Source organism: Dipodomys spectabilis, unplaced genomic scaffold (genome assembly GCF_019054845.1).
Source record: "Dipodomys spectabilis isolate Male_0828 unplaced genomic scaffold, ASM1905484v1 ptg000937l, whole genome shotgun sequence".
Taxonomy (NCBI): Eukaryota; Metazoa; Chordata; class Mammalia; order Rodentia; family Heteromyidae; genus Dipodomys; species Dipodomys spectabilis.
This window is the reverse complement of record NW_024871614.1, coordinates 28480-45734: the sequence shown is the minus strand read 5'-3', so window position 1 is coordinate 45734 and position 17255 is coordinate 28480. Positions and strand designations below refer to the sequence as shown.

The 17255-nt window shown below is 36.8% G+C and overlaps 1 non-coding gene across 1 annotated transcript; it reads left to right on the top strand.

Annotated features, from left to right (window-relative positions):
- Positions 1-2420: 2420 nt before the first annotated feature.
- LOC122102903 lies at positions 2421-2527 on the top strand. The gene has a single exon (XR_006146631.1). It is a non-coding gene; the product is annotated as a U6 spliceosomal RNA (small nuclear RNA).
- The last annotated feature ends 14728 nt before the right edge of the window (positions 2528-17255 follow it).

Below are 17255 nucleotides of genomic sequence, written 5' to 3'. Positions count from 1 at the left end.
AGTCGATTCTGGCAAAAACTACCAATTTTAGGAGATAAGATGAGTGGAAAAAAAACTCTTAGAGACAAAGACATCTGCAACATATTCAGTTCCAAGCATTCCATCTAAGGCATATTCAACAATTAGTGAAAATTATGTTGGCTGTATCTATGTGTCTTTCTCCATGTGTGCATGTATACATGTGTATATGTATGTGTATATTTGTGTGTATAGTAACATACATGTGTACATATATAAGGGCATATACACACATATATGCAAATATAAATAAATATAAATATATAAATATATGTGTATATATATCAGCTGTTCAGTGATTTAATCTAGAGTTCCCAGCACATTGCCATTCTCACAAAGTGTACATGATAAACTGCTCTGAGGATCTGTGCTCATTTCCCCCATTACCTTGTTTTTCATCCCTGTGAACAACTTCAGCCTACTTTCCCTAGGATATCTTTGTTTTGTTTACTGACTGATAATAAAAGAAAAACATTCTTTGTAAAAGAAAAAGAACTTTTAGGTCACAAATGGATGCCTATGAGATAAAAATATAATAGAAATAAAAGTGAAAAGGAATTCCTAGATCTGTTGTTTTGCCATTTAGAATGGCAAAGAATAATATCACGTTACTCTTATAACTTTTAAAGAGTGCAAGGGTAACTGATGGTCCCTATCATGTTCCCACAAAAGCAGTGGATCCTGAAGGACAATAGTAGACCAGCAGAAATTCTAAATAGCAGACATGGAGCATGAAAGAGAAAGAGAGAAAATGAGAGAGAGAGAGAGAGAAATATCATAATACTGGAAGTGCATAACAGATAAACAAGAGCTGTATGAGAACCTTCGTACTGCTATCTTTAGACTCTCCATGTACATTTGAAGGTATTTGATGTCTGATAATCCATCAATATAAAAATATAAATTAATTTTGATAAAAATTAAAGATTACTCAGAAGAAATTATAAATGCAAAAACAGTCTTCACAGAAGCAAACACTCAGAGATATTTCATGACTTTGAAAAGGATGAAGTGGCTGAAGTTAGTATAAATTTAGAAGTATGACAATTCACAAAAACATAAAAAGATATTCATGTATTTCATTATATAACCCAAAGCAGAAAGTAAATGTTGTTCAGATGATTTTTAAAAGAACAGTCTCTCCGGTTCTTGGAAGGTGGCTCAGTGTTAGAGTGCTTGCCTTGCATGCATGTGGCGCTTGGTTTGATTCCTCAGCACCATATAAGGAGAAAAAGACAGATGTGATGCTGTGGCTCAAGTGGTAGCACTCGACTTGAGCTGAGGGACGGCACCCAGGACCCAGAGTTCAAGCCCCACAACCAACAAAAACCAAACCAAAAAACTAAACAAAACACAGTCTCTCACTTTTGTGGCCTCAACTCTGTAAAACCACTGCTTCAGCTTAAGGCTAAGATTTTATGTGTGGACATTTATCAACACTCCTGATTCAGACTCTAATTGAGAAAATTTTTAATCAATATTTTGTTCTTAATTTTGATCGCTGTGAATTCACATGCACCTATAAAAAATGGTCATCCCAGTAACATTTTCAAAATACCTCGTAATGACGACTTAAAAAAGTTGTATTATATTGCAAAAAAGAAAACAATGCAAAAAATAAAGAAAACCAATAATTAAATATTAATGATTAATAAAATAAAAGCCAAATACCAGTATTTCCAATATTTGAAGTATACTACATATTAGATTTTACAATTTGCTCATATTCCTGTACATTTAAAACTGGCTAAGATTATGATGTTCAACAAGAATTTTATAAGCTATGAGTACCCTTTAAATTTACACTGTAAGATAACTTTTTATGTCTCACTCATCACTGACACATGGCTTATATAATCATTTGTTCCTTGCTAACATATAAAGAAAAGAAGCCCTAAAGTTTCAACAGAAATTGTGTAGTTAAAGTCTTATCTCTTTGCTCTGTTTCTTTACACAAAGACTTTGCAACTTCTCATTAATAAATTTTCTATAAACTCTGAAATGTACATACTTAGTAATATATGTCAGCTACCATAAATCTTAAATACTTTATGGAAAAGTTTTATGACCTGACAGTCTTAATTTTGGCATATATAAGCAGGTTCCCAAAATTAAACATATTTAAAACATTAAAATTTTTAACACACCTTAACACTTGCTGCAGTGTTCATTATGAGAGGTGCCCTGTATAGAATAATTGAATTCCTCCTCCTACACATCTCTTGAACAACAAACATCTGGACTCATTTTGTTTTTGTCATATCAATCTTGACTTTATTCTTAAATGTGTGCTTATGTAACAAATATCTGGTTCTAAAATTTCACAATTCTTTTGAACTTGCTTTTTGTTGAATTATCTAGTTTAAAAAAATCAATTCCACTTTATATATAAAAAATGTTCTGTGCTCAATTTGGCAGCACATACACTAAAATTGGAACAATACAGAGAAGATTAGCATGGCCCCTGCGCAAGGATGACACCCAAATTCATGAAGCGTTCCACAACAACAGATGCTGGAGGGCATGTGACCAGAAGGGAACCCTACTATATTCTTGGTGGGAGTGTAAACTTGTTCACGCACTTAGAAAGCAGTATGGATGTTCCTCAAAGGGTTACACATAGAGCTCCTCTATGACCCAGCAATCCCACTTTTCTGCATTCACCCAAATGATCACTAACAAGGCCATTCTAAAACTACCAGCACAACTATGTTTATTGCAACATTATTTACCATAGCTTAGATATGGAATCAACCCCGATGCCCCACAATAGATTAATGGATGAAGAAAACATTGTGTGTGTGTGTGTGTGTGTGTGTGTGTGTGTGTGTGTGTGTGTGTGTGTGTGTGTGATGGAATTCTATCATCCATCAGAAAGAATGACATTGCCCAATTTGTTAGAAAATGGAAAGACTTGGAAAAATTTATATTAACTGAAATAGGCCAAGTCCAAAGAAACATAGGTCCCATGGTATCCCTTATTTGCAATAAGTTATATATGTCTGGGAAAAGCAGAAATGGTCCAAAGCTATGTGCATATGACTAGATAAGGTGATGTTAAACTAAATGAACCCAAGCTAGGGACACAAGTGTGTGTTTTTCCTTTCTTGCTGTTGTTTCTAATGCACTTATAATGTACGATGAGATTTTTTTTTTTTTAATTTGGTCGTCCCACACGGTATAACCCCTGTTTTCACTGTATTTGGTGTTGATGCACCTGCATCTTTTATATACACTTCTCTAATTTGGAGAGGGAAAGGGAAAAACCAAAATGCTCAAATAGAGATACTGTTTGACCCATTATAACAATGAGTTGCCCAAGACACTATGTTGAAATACTAACTTTACAATTTAGGCGGGGGGGGGGGGGGGTGAAGTGTGTACTTGTGGAGGTGTAAGGGAGAGGTAGTTGGGGAAAAACAAAGGGGGAGGTAACAATGTTAGATAGGAAATATACTCATTACTTTGCTCATGTAACTGTAACCCCTCTGTACAGTATTTTTACAATAAAAAACATTTAAAAATGATGGAAGAGTTTATTTCCATTATTTTAACCATATAATATTATTAAACAAGAAATTAATGCAAAATACTGACCTGAAGATATTTTGAATAAGTGTATGTGTGTGCGTGTGTGTGCGCGTGTGTGCGTGTGCATGTGTGTGCGTGCGTGCATGTTGGCATGCCCAGAGTTTGAACTCAGAGCTTCAAGGATTTGCAAGGCCTTTCCTCTCTAGCTTTGTGAGCTATTATATGAGCTACATCTCCATTCCTGGACCTTTGCTAGTTCATTTAAATTTTTGAAAAATAATACTTTGATTTTTTTTTTTGCCTTAATTGGCTTCCAACTCCTATTCACAGATCCCATGCTCCTTTGTAGATATGCCGGGTAGACAAGATTACAGGTATGACTAACCAGTACAAGGCTTTAGGAATAATTTTAAATGTAGAAGAAACTTTAGTTCAGGAGGGCCTGTTTTATTATTTCCTACTTTTAAAGCATTTTGGAGTTACTATATGTGAATTGTTTACGTTTTGAGATACTTAAAAGACAGTAAGTAATGGTATTTAAAAGTTTTAGTACTTTTTAAAAAGAATACTGGAACTGTGGGACAGAAAAATTTGGCTCTCTTTGGACCTCAATTTATAATCTCAGCACTGTGCATGATAACCCAAAGTCACCAACTCAGTCTGTGTTGAAGACAAAATGTGATAGAAAACAATTACCGTGGGCAATATTTTTATGCTATTATTTATTGGACAATATGAATATTGAATTGAGAGTATAAGAGAATGGAGAGATTTTACCTACATTTTTGTATTGCTGAAAGGGTTTTGGAAACTTTGACTCATTTCTTTCCTCACTATATGTCTTTGGGCAATGCACTTAGTGCCTTGAATTACAATTTTTCTCAACACTAAAATGGTAATAACATTAGCATTACAGCAAATTTTTTAAGACCTAAGAGACATAAAACTTGTGAAATACTTAACATAAACTTCTATGAATGAGCTTTTAGTTTACCCAGTAGTTTTTTTTAATATTAAACAGAATGTGATATATATCACAGGAATCATTACATGTAGTGAGCAACCAGAAGTAATGTTATTTATTGACTATGCTGTGCTTCCAAGGAAACCAGCTGGATAACTTCTCATGCTGTAAATCAAACTGGTTATCTTATGTCTTGATAGTGTAAAACTATCAGTGACAGAATAATGAAGGAATGCTGTAGACTGGGGTGAAGTCCATATGAAAATGTGCAAAACTCATAAAACGTAAAAGTAACTGAGCAGTATATTGAGTTTTACATCATTTAAGGTAAATTGCAAAGGCAGGGAAGACATAGAAGAATGAATTCTCCTTTTGATATCCTATCATACAAAAGTCCTTAGCAGGATGAACTCTTTCCTCATTCTTGTAGAGGAATCATCAGATGAGAGGAACTCTATTTTTGGGTTGCTTCCTTCAATTTATTCTTCAGTTTGAAACCTGAACTACATGAGACTGCAAGAAACCAAGGAGAATTAGACATGCAGGATTTGGAAAGAGCAATCAGCATAAAATAAATAAAATACAGAGAGCCTTGTAAAAGGTCTAAATAAATTGAGTTATATAGTCTCAAGTGTAAACAGAAAATGATTTAAGCAATATCATGTTATTGAAAATTGAAAATTGTGAGGAGTTGCTCAATTTTTTTCCTTTCTACTATATTGAATTAATTATTGATTTTGTATATAGAGATTAAAGATGAGATTAACAAGGAACTTGATTAAAAATCGACAAAAGTTCTGAATAGCCATATTTTGCAAAATGCCCTGAAAATCACCAGTGGGTTTACAAAGTTGTGTTAAATACCACTTCTATGCTGGATTAATGCTTTGTGAACAGAAGTCATTAGAGAAATGCAATTCAAAATTATTATGATACTACTTCATAACTATTATAACTCATCAAAAAAATCAAAGGAACTTGGTGTGGTGGTAAAGGCTTGTAATTCCAAGCATTTGGAAGGTTGGAGTAAGAGGATTTGAGCCTAAGGCCAGTCTGGGTACTGCACATAATAAAAACCTGCCTTTTCAAAAAACTCAAAACGTAATTATGTTGGTGATAGTGTGGAGAAAAGGAAATTTTCTACACTCGTGGTTAAAATACCGGTTATTATTCTCATTCTAGAAAGTAGTATGGAGTTTTCTAAAGAAATACAGAGTTGAAATATCATCTGACCCACCAATCATATGATTATTTCTCTCTAGTAAATATATCTATAGTTCATTGTTATTCACATTATCCACAACAAGCAAGATATAAATCAAAGTTATGTGTTCAACTACAGACTAATAAAGCAACTGTGGTGCATGCACAAATATATTTTTGTTTCATCCCTAAACTAGCAAGAGACTTCTCCCGTTAGCCACAACTTACAATGACCTGAAAGATGTATTCTAAATAAAGAAAAATGTTGTCTTCTGATCTTTGTCCAAACACACACACACACATACACACACACACACACACACCAACCTAAAACAACAGAGAAATTTTTCAAAAAGTAAAGCAAACTGGAATTTCTGGGGCATTTATGTCACAATATACATGATAGTAGATATACAGGATGACCAAGTATAGAGTTGTAATGTACAATATGAGGATGCAGCGGACAACACTGGCTTTACATAGGAATGAAGCTAATTAAGTAGGAGTTGTTCTTCCTTGTAGGGGTTGCTCTTTTAGTTGTTCTCCTTCAGTAATGGTTGAGATTAACATAATTCTTTAAATATACCTGCCGGTTTGTAGAAATAATAACAAATAAGATAGCAATAATGTTGTATGCTCAACATAGAACAAAATGTCAAATTAAAATACATGAGATTATCTTTGATATAAACTAATTATTACAAATAAGGGAACCCATTGGACATATGTTTCTTTAAGTCTGGCTTACTTCAGTTAATGTGATTTTTTCCAATATCTTCCATTTCCTGACAAAGAGGTGGTATTATTCTTTCTGATGGAAGCATAGTATTCCATGTGTATATAGGTGTGTATGTGTGTGTGTGTGTGTGTGTGTTACATTTTCGTGATCAATTCATCTACTGAGGTGCATCTGGGTTGATTCCATATCTTAACTATGGTAAATAATACTGTGATAAACATAATTGTGCCTTGTTTGTGGTCACTGTGATAAATACCCAGAAGTGGGATTACTGGGTAATAGGGGAGGATTATTGTGTACATCAAGGATAATCTTAGTAGATGAGCAGAATAGCTCAATTGTTAAGTACATATGACCATATAAGGTGATTCCAAGCGAAATGAACTCCAAGACATGTTATTTGTTGTTGTTGTTCTTAACGTACTATGTGATTTCTTTTTAACCTTTTGTGTTTTCCCGACTTATCACTATATTTGATTTTGATACCCTGGGTTTTGTAAATATGTTGGTTTCAACTAGGGAAGTGAAAGAGAAAAAAATCGAGAGACAAAGGACAAAGGGGAAACCTATGCAAAAGTGATAATCACAAGACAATATATTGGAAATACTCTTGGGGGGTTTGGGAGGGAAGAGGGAGAAAAATGAAGGAAGGGGTAACAAGTTAGAAAAAAAGGAATTCATTACCTTACTTATGTAACTATAACCCCTTTGTACATTACCTTGACAATAAAATTTAATTAATAAAATAGCATACATGAGAGCAGAAATACAGGAGATGGAAGTGGGGGAAATACTGTATTATACAATGAAGAGTAGAACAGCTGTAGACAACAGGAATTTTACAGTAACATAGGAAGTAATAAGCTATCATACAGATTTTCATCCTCATGTCAGTCACTAAAAAGGGGAAAATGCACAATCAGCAAACCAATAGAGATAAAATAGAAAACTAAACAATTAAGGTGGAGGGCTGGGAAGGTGGCTCAGTAGTAGAGCACTTGCCTTGCATGCCTGAGACCCTGAGTTCAATTCCTCAGCACCACATAAACAAAAAGAAAAAAGGTGGAAGTGGTGTTGTGGCTCAAGTGGTAGAGCGCTAGCCTTGAGCTGAAGAGCTGAGGGAAAGTGCCCAGGCCCAGAGTTCAGGCCCCACAGCCGGACGCCCCCCCAAAAAAGATATAAAAATCAATGAACATGGAGAGATGACTTGGAACAATAACAAATGACACAACTAGGAAACAAATAACAAGCTGGTGAGTTTAAAAAATATTACCCATAATTCTATTAAATGATTTTTACATCACAATTTGTTAGAAATATACTTCAAATCACAGTTTAATAGTATATCATTATAATAATAGGTTACTTATTATTGATTTCTTAATATTGAATGTTTAATGTATAATTTTAGTAGCTATAGAAAAGAAAAATGTGAAACTAATTTTAATGATATATTTCAGGAATTGTAAAATTGAGAAGCATTAAAATTTAAACAATAAGTCATTATTGTTTCATTTATGTAAATTGATGTGGTAATTCAAATTGTATTCTACACTTAGCACTCAACATCAAATAGGAAATTATTGCACATGAATTTGGTATTAGGTTGAAGGGTGCAGCCTTGTGGTAAAATTCACACCACACAGTACACGAAGGTATGACTCCTCTCATCTAGCTTAAATTGTGGAAATTTGATTTCTACACGCATGTTAAATTCCTGTCTAGGTGACATCTATACAATTATATAAATTATATACACGAGGAGTATTTCAGATGACACTTAAAAGTCATATTCATTAATTAAAGTTTTATTATTTTGTACCAAATAAATATTTATAGAGAGACTGAATTTCTGAGTAGATGATGGTGTATTTGTGCCAGATAATACTTACTGAGGCTTATTTTATATTGCTGACATTGTTTATACAGTTGGACTTAATTTTCCGTAAGGGGTTAAGTGTATTATATTGGATATATGAAAGTAAACTGAATGGTGATTCCATTAATCCTTTGCAATTTTTGTAATCCCAATATAAATTATCCATGTGTTTGAAGTAATGAAAACAACAACCGATATAAGCAACATGAATCAGTCTGTAGCAGACAAGTATTTTCACCTTTATTTTGATAGTTGTTCCTCTTTTACACTACAGAATATTCTTGGGAAAATGTGCTCCAGGCTGGCCACAATTGCAGAATATTATGGTTTAATCTATCAGTCCCATTGTTGGTAACACAGAAAATCTACTGATTCTTGTGGTTTTTATACCCTCCTACATTGCTGAAAGTTAGCATCACCTTTACTAACTTGAGGAAGGAAGCTATAGGGTCCTTTATATACAGGATCATTTCATTTGTGAAAAGGGATAGTTTTACTTCTTCCCTATTTGCATCCCCTTTATGGTTTTCTCTTGCCTATTGCTCTTGCTAGAAAGTACACTACTATATTGAGGAGTAGTAGAGAGAGTGGACATCCTTTTCTCATTCCTGTTTTTAACATATTCATGCCTCCACCTTTAGATATATACTTATTGTCATATCTTTGTCATACACATACACTAAAACTACCAGCACAACTATGTTTTTGCAGCATTATTATCATAGCTAAAATATGGAGCCAATCCAGATGCCCCTCAATAGATGAGTGGATCCAGAAAATGTGGTATATATACACAATGGAATTTCATGCTTCTATCAGAAAGAATGACAGAGCCTCTTTCTTAACAAAATGGAAAGACTTGGAAAAATCATATTATGTGAAGGAAGCCAGACTCAAAGTAACATAGGATCCATGGTTTCCCTCATTTTCATTAATTAATGTATGCTTAGGATAGTCCTGGCAGATAGGTTCACTTTTATTTTTTTCATTGTGAAAATACTGTATTGAGGGGTTAAAATTACATGGGCAAGATAATGATTACATTTCTTATCAAGCATTGTAGCCTCCCTCTTGGTTTCCCCTTCCCATCCCTTCCCATCAGTCCCCTGTCCCCAACCATGTCCTCCTCCTCCCCCCAAGTGGTAATGTTTGTTTTTCCACATAACGACTTGTACATCTCATTGTTGCAATGGATCCACCTGTATCAAATGGCTATAATCAAGAACTCTAACAACAACAGATGCTGGAGGGGATGTGGACAGAATGGAACCTTACTGCATTGTTGGTGGGAGTGTAAATTTGTTCAACTATTTTGGAAAGCAGTATGGAGGTTCAAAAAACTCCACATAGAGCTCCCCTATGACCCAGCAATCCCACTTTTGGGCATTTACCCAAATGATCACAAACAAGGCCGCAATAAAGCTACCAGCACGACTATGTTTATTGCAGCATTATTTACCAGAGCTAAGATATGGAACCAACCATGATGTCCCTCAGTAGATGAATGGATCAAGAAAATGTGGTATATATACACAATGGAATTCTATGCCTCCATCAGAAAGGTTCACTTTTTAAACTATTAACAATCCCTTTTTTCTCTCCCTCTTCCTCTCTGATTCCATTTGTGTGTGTGGGTTTGTGTGTGTGTGTGTGTGTGTGTGTGTGTGTGTGTGTGTGCTCGCGCACGTGTGTGTGCAGTAATGAAACTTGCCTTGGAGCCTCAAATTCTTGATAGTTTTTTTTTTCACTCATGACTGACTGAGTCTGTACTATTTGAACCAATGTTTCATTCTGTCTTTGATTGAACAATTGAACATAAATGTCTCATGGATTGCTACTCCAGCCATGTGTGTGAACCATGAGCTTCCAATCTCAGCCTAGTGAGATAGAGATACTGGCATCCAGCTCTATTGTCAAGGGTCATTTGTTTTGTTTTGTTTTGTTGTTTGTTGTTTTGTGAATCCAAAATATGTAAGGAAAAAAAATAATTTATAATCAGTACTAGTCACATAAAATATGAATTGTTTAAAGATTACCTTTATAATGTTAACCTTTTGCATCCACATTATGTGATTTTATTTTTTGAACTCTCTTGTTGTAGTCAAGTCACTTATATATAATTTGAAACTTCTTCTCTTGGTTTTATAGTATGTTAGGTGTTTCAAAACAGAAGTTATCTACTACTGAAGCAAGACCTTTATGGTTATTCAATGTCCTGTAATCATGTTTATTACTGATCATCGCATCATTTGAGTACAAGTAGTTTCTTATAATATCTCCACATATTTTAGAATTCTATGCCATGCACACCTCTGCCAAATATGCAAGGGCATCCTTTGTAATTCTCCATGTATTTTCATGTAATTCCCTCTACTCTCAAGTGCTAAGTCCTTTGATGGTCATGTTGATTTTCTCCCCTGTTACATTCAACATTGCACCTTGGGAACTGCTGGTGTGCACTACTGTACTTCCATCCGTTCTCCTTGTGCTTTGGCTTGTACCCCTCTTCCCCTCGAAGGGACAGAAATTCGGGATATTTTCTTCAATCTTTATCTCAGACATCTATCTTTATTTTCTAGCAATACATTCATTGAATTCTTTCTGTAAAGTCTAATGCCTTGAAAATGATTACTGCATTGTCATGGTATTGTTAGTTGGCATTAGGGAAGAACATGGGTCAGTAACTGTAACTTAGGTAAAAGAAGATTGCAATCATGGCTCCATAGATGTTGTTCATTGGATAATGTTTACTTCAAAGTCTGACTCCCTGCTTTCTTTTCATTGTTTTTTTTTTTCAATGTAGCCTTTTCTGGAAAATATTTTTGGGCCTAGTGAAGATCAATTCCTACTGTAATTAGTCATCAATTTTATTGCAACATCATTGCACAGATCCTTCTGAGTTTCTTCAGGGTTTGTATAGTAGTGCTTCACATTCTTAGATATGTTTTAACATCGATGCATCCAATGATAAAGACACATTGCTTAAGTCACCATTTTGAGAACTAAAAGGAAACAATGCTGCAAACTCACTATTTGGCAATTTTCTGGTTTTAAATTCTTTTAGATTAAAATTGTTGCTGGAGAAAAAACATTCTGTGTACAATTTTAGATTTTCCTAATTATTTTTAGTATACTTTCCAATGTTATATAAAGTTAAAACATTGCCACTTATTTTTATGATTTCTAAAATGGTCAGAGTAAAGGTTCTATTCATTCACAATTTTAAGACAATAGAGTGTCCATTGTGACTAAGTGAGACATTTTAAAATTTTATTTGTGGTCCTTAAAGGTTGTGCTAGGGAATCAATTCCAATGCTTTATGTGTCTTAGTCCACTTTGTGTCTCTCAGCCTAATGTGACCTGTGGTTTTATTTTCACTCAATTGGAATAAAGAAAAATTTCACTAGGAAGGAATTATTACTTGGTTACTTTCTCCAGTATCTCTCGCATACATAAAAGTAATATAATTCAAAACTTACAGAAAATTGTGTTCTATTAACAGTAACGGTTTACTTTTTGTAGCTCCACTCTTCAATAAGTCTTGCCACTTTCCTATCCCTACTTCCTATAAAACTTGACTGAATCCACTGGAAACACATTTCTCCTCCTTAAAAAGCACAACCTTAAGTAACCTACCCCCTGGTAGTCCTGCTATAAACTTTCAAAGTCCTGACTGTGACCTTCCTGAAAGTCCTCCTCTGCTACAGGAAAAGCATTCCTCTACTCCACCCCTTCCTGGAATCCCTGCTCTGCACCACCAGAAACCAGGCCACATCTATATCTCCTCCTTCTATGTCCCTCCTTGCTGCACCAACAACCACACCTACATTGGCTCTTCCCTCTAATTCTCACTTCATCCACCATATAACTCATCCCTAACTACGCTAGTCCCTCACATTCCCATTGCCCCCATATCGTAGTACCTCCAAGCTCCTCCCTTTCCTTTCATTCCCCACCCCCAAGCAGACTTCTTCCTCAAGCCCTACCTTGTTTCATCAGAAACTCCGCCCATAACTAGTCTACTTTTAAGTGGCCTAACCTCTTAAATCTAGTCCTAAACATAATCTTTCCCACAAAGCCCATCATGCTATACCAAACACGTCCACTTCCCTATAACTGCCCTTGAAACCCCACCTTGGTTGGTCAGAAGCTTGTCACACAGTCCATCTCCTGCCTGGAATGCCAGACTTGCTTCACCACAAGCCTCTCCACCTCCCATATCTACCTTTTCAATGCCCTGCATTGCTCCCCAGATAAACCCCCCTCTATTGGGTCCTCCCTCAGATACACACGGTACTACACCAGATATCCTGCCCATAATATCCTACACCTTTGTAGACCTTCCACTCCTTTTCATAGCCCTTCCTCCAATAGGCCCATGGATCCAAGCCCTGCCCTGCTCCAGAAAAACCCCACTAGAAAACCCCCACCACACTATCCCATCTCTCAACACCCACATTGCTCCACTGGAAACCACTGCAACAGTTGGCTTCCCTCTGGAAGACTCACAGGCTCAACTGTAAATCACTGTCCCTCAATAGTCCCTTGGTGAAGGTTGCCTTGCACTACTGGAAACTCTGTCCAAAGTCCTTGTCCTGCCTTGCAACACTTAATTCCCCACCCAAACTTACTCCTCTTTTCGAAGTGGTGACTGGCTATACCAGAAACCCCGTCCTAACCAGTCTAGTCCACTGTATCCTATCCCTGCTGTCACAAAGCCCTGGTTCTGAAAAACTCCTCCATATATTGCAACTACATCCTGCTCTGCCAGAAACCCCACCTCCACCCTAACACACTTTCCAAAGGCCTGCCATTCTCCACGAGGAACCCCGTCACTTTCTAGCCCACGTTTTTCTAGCATCGCCTTATCCTCTCAAAACCAGACCCCAAAAAACCTCTCCCTAATAGTTCCACATTACTGCATCAGAAACCCCAACTTCTGTCAGGCTCCTTTCTCTTCCCTGCCTTATGTGAATCACCACCCTACATGCCCACTAGGGCTCACAATATTCCACCAGAACCCCTCCTCTAAGTAACCTCCTCCTTTGTAACCTTGATCTTCTTCCTCCAAGCTCTGCCCCAAATAGCCTCCTCCACAGTGACGCCACGTTTTTCCACTGAAAACCTGTCCACCTGCCAGCCTCCATCCTAAAGTCCCACCTACTCCACAAGAGACCCCGCCCCTAACAAGTCTAGTCTTTCTTGTTCTGCCTACCTTTAGAAGATATGACAGAAATAAATGATTACAGGTAATTTGAGTTAATCATTGGCTAATATAGGTGATTTGATATTGAAATATAAGGTAAATTTGAAAGTATAATCACAGTAGTCAGATATTTTGCTAAGTAATTTTGTTTCACATTAAAAACACATCTAGACCAGAATTAAGGATTTACTTTTGCTGTCTGTCAACTTGTATGTCACTTGGGAAAAGAAACTTCATGTCTTCCATGTGTGATAAAGGACTTTAAATGGTTTGATGTGCTGGCTCACATGTTTAATCATGGTTAGCAATCAGAAATAAATAGATCACAATTTGAACAAAGCCTAACCAAAAATTTAGGAAGTCCCAATCCTAACAATCTAGTGGATCATGTTGAATCATGCCATTAATCTCAGCACCACAAGAGGCTAAGTCTCTGACTAGTATCTGCGTCACATGGTAACTGGCACACTTGGAGGCAGTCACCTCTCCTGATGCAGAAACTGGGCTGAGATTTCCCCAAGAGGAGGGTGGAATCTTCCACACCTTCCCAGGATGGACCTCAGAAAATGCAGTGAGCGTGCTTGCTTTCCTCCTCCAAATGGCATGAGATGCCATGCTGTTGAGGTGTAAGGTAACATTAAATTAAATTTCACATTCGTCAATTGAGCTGCTCTTCCAAGCCTGTGAGTTCAACTCAGAAAGTGTTCAGTAGGGGAGAGAGGGAGAATGAGTGAGAGGAGAAATAGAAAGAGAGAGAGAGAGAGAGAGAGAGAGAGAGAGAGAGAGACAGAGAGACAGAGACAGAGACAGAGAAGGAGGAAAGGAAGGAAGGAAGGAAAAAAGGAAGGAAAAAAGGAAGGAAGACAGAAAGATACAAAGAAAGAAAGAAAGAGAGAGAGAGAGAAGAAGAAGAGAGAGAGAGAAAGAAGGAGAGAGAGAGAGAAAGAAGGAGAGAAAGAAAGAAAATAATTGAGAATGAACTGTTTGGAGTCAAGAGTCACATGGCAGGGGTACTACCTGTATTTGGTATTAGGTTTGCTCCAGGCCATGCAGACTCTATGCAGACACTTCCCCACTTCTTGGCTTAGTTTCCACCCTTCATGTATTATCTGGGTATCTGGCACACCTGGAGGCAGCCACTTCCCCCTCCTGCTAAGTCACAACCTGGTCAGCCTCTGGTCACACTTTCCATCTGACCAGAGGAGAGTCCCAGGCCTTGAAGTCACATCTAGATCCAGTATGGCCAGACTTTTCCCCCACCTGGCCACACCTCATTCGGTCCTTCGCCTAGATGAATCCTGGCTCAAGGTTGGGTCGCTCTATTTTTTTGTACATGCCTTTCCACCATATATGGCATGGGCAGCAGTTCAGTAAATAAACGATTTTACCTGACTGAATACAGTGCGGTGTTCTCTTCATTGGCTACCTAATGAAACTCACCTAATTAATATACTTTACACTTCAAAGTTTCTAGTTATGAATTCATGGATATTTTTGTGACACATGTGAGTTCAGTATCTACAAAACATATGTACTAACTCATCATTTAACAATATAATTTGACCAGGCAGGGACTCATCAAAGAAAGAGAACTATAGACCCATTTCTTTGATGAACATTGATGCAAAACTTCTCAACAAAATTTTGGCCAACCGACTTCAACAATTCATCCAAAAAATCATACAGCACGATCAAACAGGATTCATTTCAGGGATGCAAAGCTGGTTCAATATACGCAAATCAATTAATATTATTCATCACATCAACAGGAGCAAGAATAAGAACCACATGGTTATCTCAATAGACGCAGAAAAAGCATTCGACAAGATCCAACAGCCCTTTATGATGAAGGTTTTGGAAAAATTAGGAATCCATGGAACATTCCTCAATACAATAAAGTCTGTATATGACAAACCTACAGCCAGCGTTATACTCAATGGTGAAAAACTAAAGCCATTTCCTCTTAACTCAGGAACAAGACAAGGATGCCCACTCTCTCCACTCCTCTTCAATCTAGTATTAGAATGCCTAGCTACAGCAATAAGACAAGATGCAGACATAAAGGGGATCCAAATAGGGAAAGAAGAAATAAAACTCTCCCTCTTTGCAGATGAGATGATCTTGTATTTAAAGAATCCCATAGACTCCACTCCCAAATTACTCAAGCTGATTCAAAACTTTGGCAAAGTAGCAGGTTATAAAATTAACCCCCCAAAATCAATGGCTTTTCTGTATGCCAACAATGAGAAAACTGTGGCTGAAATTAGGAAAGCAACTCCATTTGTAATAGCCCCACAAAAAATAAAATACCTAGGAATTAACTTAACTAAAGAAGTGAAGGACCTCTATGATGAAAACTTTAAAATCTTGAAAAAGGAAATCAACACAGAACTTAAAAAATGGCAAAACCTCCCATGCTCCTGGATTGGAAAGATTAACATCGTGAAAATGGCAATACTTCCCAAGGCTATCTACAAATTCAACGCAATACCTATCCAAATTCCACCCTCATTCTTCAAGGAAATAGAAGAGGCAATCCAAAAATTCATATGGAACAATAAAAGACCCTGAATAGCAAAAACGCTCCTCAACGGAAAGAACACGGCTGGAGGAAAATCAATACCAAATTTCAAACTCTACTATAAAGCCATAGTAATCAAAACAGCTTGGTATTGGCATAAAAACAGACCTCAGGACCAATGGAATAGAATTGAAAACCCAGAAATGAACCTACAGACCTATAGCCATCTAATCTTCGATAAGGGAGCTAAAACAATAGAATGGAAGACAGACAGCCTCTTCAGTAAATGGTGCTGGCAAAACTGGTTAACTACATGTAGAAAACTAAAGCTAGATCCTTATATATCACCCTGCACCAGAATCAACTCCAAATGGATCAAAGACCTTGAAGTCAAAGCAGACACTCTGAAAACATTACAGGATGGAATAGGAGAAACCCTGGGTCTCCTTGGCTCAGGCCGAAATTTTCTGAATAGAGACCCGGAAACACAACAAATCAAAGAAAGGCTGGACAAATGGGATTGTATAAGGTTGCAGAGCTTCTGCAGGGCAAATGACATAGCTAACAAGATCAATAGAAAGCCCACGGACTGGGAGAAGATCTTTACTAGCCATACAACGGACAAGGGTTTCATATCTAAAATATACTTGGAACTCAAAAAACTAAACCACCCAACAACAAATCCTCAAAGAAACAACTGCCCAATAAGTAAGTGGGCGAAAGACTTAAAGAGAAGCTTCTCTGAAGAAGAAAGAAGGATGGCCAGTAGACACATGAAGAAATGTTCAACATCCCTAGCCATAAAAGAAATGCAAATCAAAACAACATTGAGATATCACCTCACTCCAGTTAGAACAGCAAAAATCAAAAACTCTAACAACAACAGATGCTGGAGGGGATGTGGACAGAAAGGAACCTTACTTCATTGTTGGTGGGAATGTAAACTTGTTCAACCACTTTGGAAAGCAGTATGGAGGTTCCTCAAAAGACTCCACATAGAGCTCCCCAAGGACCCAGCAATCCCACTTTTGGGCATTTACCCAAATGATCACAAACAAGGCCACACTAAAGCTACCAGCACAACTATGTTTATTGCAGCATTATTTACCATAGCTAAGACATGGAACCAACCCAGATGCCCCTCAGTAGATGAATGGATCAAGAAGATGTGGTATATATACACAATGGAATTCT